Raw genomic sequence first — 3,072 nt, forward strand, 5'->3', positions numbered from 1 at the left:
CTCGGGATCGACTAGATCCCTCCCCCTCCCCGAGGATTCCGGCTGGATCCCTGCCCCTGCACCGCGGATCCTGCGCTCCCGGGCCCCGGGCCCCTGGGGATTGCCGTGGACTCCTCCTCCAGCACCCGATCCTTAGGATCCTCCGCCTGGACCGCCTTCTGGTCCCTCGAGCCGGCCCACGGAACCAGTGGATCCTCAGTCTAGTCCTGTCCCGTTGTCCCCTCCTTTCTCTATCGTCCCTACTGCGGGGTTCCCTGTTCTCGGGCTCCCCCTGATCCCATCCCCTAGCCCTCCTTTTCCCGAGGATCGACTGGATCCCGGCCCCGCCCCCCGGGGCTGGGGCGATCCCCTCCCCGTCGGGTGAGGCGCTGCGGGCGGGGCTGGGCCTGCGGGGCCGCGGGGGCTCAAAGGCCGCCGCCCCCTCCCGAAGGCCGTTCGCCCCCCACTCGGAGCCCTGGATGGAGGCACCACTGCCCCAGGGCTGAGCCAGGTAGGACCTAAGCCGGGCCGGTGGAGGGGGCTGCGTGGCGGTCCACTGGGGTCTCCCTCTCCCCATCTCCCTCCCTGCGCCTGGTTTCCCTCAGCCTGCTCTGTCTGCGTGTCTCCGCCTAGGGATGCTCTCGCGGTGTCTCTGCGTCTTGGTCTCTTTGTCTCTGCCTCTCTCCAGTCCATGAATGATCCTTTGAATGGGCCCACAGACCCCGTGTGTTCCCATCTCCCCCTCCCCCTCCTTCTCCCCTTCCCGGCCAAGCCATTTTCACCACTGCAGGAAGGGGGGGCCTGCGGCCTGAGCCCCCGTCCCTCAACTCTCCCCGGCTGGGGGAGTCAGGCCTGGGCAGGAATGGAGAGAGAAGGCAGAGGGATGGGGAGAAGGAGGAGGGAGCAAGATGTGGCAGACAGAGATGGGGAGAGAAAATGGGGGAGACAGAGATGGGGAAAGACAGGAGAGAGAGACAGAAGGCTTGAGGGGGAAATTTGGGGAAGGTATTTGGAGGAGAGAGAAAGAAATGAGAAACACCAAGGAGAGAGATACAGAAGAGAAATATGTAAAAAGACCGAGGGTGAGAGACTGAAGGCAAGACCTGGAGCAAGCTGGAAGAGGCCCAGGAAAGATGCTCCCAGGGAGCCCTACGGAGAGGAGAGAGATGGGGGGGCCTCCAGTGGGAGGGAAGGAGGGAGCGGAGCTGGCTGGTGGGAGGAGGCCAGGGGCTCAGAGTACCTTCAGGAGGAGAGGGTGACTGAGGCAGATCTTGTTGTGGGGAGGGGGAGGGGGCAGCAAGGCCATGGTAACTGGCCCAGTCTGGCACAGGAAAAGGAGATCCTGGGAGAATCAGCCCCAGCCACCTCCAGGTGATGGGGGAATAGGAGCCTTAGAGAAGCTGAAAGGCAGGGGGCATGACTGGGTGTGTGTGGTAAGGATTCCTGTGTCCTCATCTCTGGAATAAATTGACACCTGCAGAGAGCCACCCGCGGGCTGGCGCCTGGCTCTGAAAACCCCGCGTCAGCAAACAGCTCTGGCGGCTGGTGGGGGGACGGGGTGGGGGGGGCTTGCCGAAATGACCTGGGTGTCTGCCCCTCCAGTCTGATCTTTTCCCTTGGCTGGCCCCTGCTGCCCTGAGTACCCAGGCATCAGAGCAGCAACTGTGGGGGGGCAGGCAAGGGGAAGGGTAAGTGAATGAATGGGTTGGGATGGGAAGAGAAGAAAGCTAAGGGTTGCCCCCAGGACATGGGTCACAATGGCTTGCAAAGATGAAGAGGTGGTGGGGTCCAAGGTTGCTTGAAATTGCTGGAGGGGGCAGTCAGTAGGCTCCTGCGATGTCTTCTGGAGCCCACCTCAGCACCCCCTCTCCCCAGCCAGAGGCCTGGTCACTAATGCTAGGCTCTGATTGGCCAACAGGCAGGGCTTTTAGCATTCTTAGTGCCCCCAATCTCCCCTTCCTCTCAACATATGTACTTCTTCCTCTATGCTAAGGTTGGGGGGAACTCTTGCATTCTGACTCATGCCTCTGTCCTCCCCTTCACGCCCTGAATGGACCCCCAAACCAAGCCAGCCCCTTCCCGTCTTCCTCCAGACCCCCCCTCCAGGGTTAAAGCTGCAGCCCGTTGCCGAGGTAACATTGCGGGGCAGCATCCCGTCACCCGGCAACCGGCTGCAGGATCATGCATCTGTCCCTGGATTTGCCCCTCCAGCGTCCCCTCCCTACTCTAAGCCCAGTCTCAAGGTACCCCAACTTCTGAGGGAGGAAATGGAGAGAGTCTGGGGAGAGAGGGATCCTGGGCAGCACAAATCCTTAACGAATGGTGTGTTGAAATGGGGATAAGGTGCTGGGTTTGTGCAGTCCCAAGAAAGGCCTGAGTCTGGCCTGGGGTGGGGGTTCAGCACCATGAAATTACAGCTCAGGAGTAATTAACACGTATAAACAAACCTGCTACTTCCTGCTAATTAATGACTTGGTTTTTTTTTTTTTCTCTTCCTTGTCTATCTCATTCCCTCCCAGGGAGGTGGGATCTGGGACTCCTGAGTCCCTGAGGAGAGCCTGCCTGGGAGGGATACATCAGCTGGAAGGGTGCATGCTGGGTCTGGGGAGCTGACCTGCCTCTCCTCTGGCTGGGCCCTGGACTTGAACCACATCTGGGCCCCACCCCCAGCCTAGGCACCTGCTGAGGGGAGAAGGGCTGCTGGGTGGGAGTGGGGAGGTGTCAGGGGGCCTGTGGGTGGGAGAAGGGGGCAACTTGGTCTGAATTCCAGGTCACTAACCACTTCTCTCTTCTGTTTCCCTGTTCCTTTCTGTCTGCCCCCTCCAATTTCCCTTCCCCTCGGCCACCTCTGTATTTTTCTGTCTGTCCGTCTGTCTGTCTCCTGCCACCCTACCCTTCTCGCTCCACCTCCCGCAGGTCGGGCCTGCCTTCACCTTCTCCCACCTCCTTCCCCTTCCCCACCCCGTGCCCCCTCCATGGAGAGGAACAGACCCCTTCTCTGTCCAGTCTAACCCAGGTCCCTCCCCACCCCCCTCCTCCCTCCTTTCCCCCACCCCCTCCTCCCTCCTGGGGCGAGGGGGGCCTCCCTCCCTC

Source organism: Rhinopithecus bieti, unplaced genomic scaffold (genome assembly GCF_001698545.2).
Source record: "Rhinopithecus bieti isolate Rb0 unplaced genomic scaffold, ASM169854v2 scaffold_32008, whole genome shotgun sequence".
Lineage (NCBI taxonomy): Eukaryota > Metazoa > Chordata > Mammalia > Primates > Cercopithecidae > Rhinopithecus > Rhinopithecus bieti.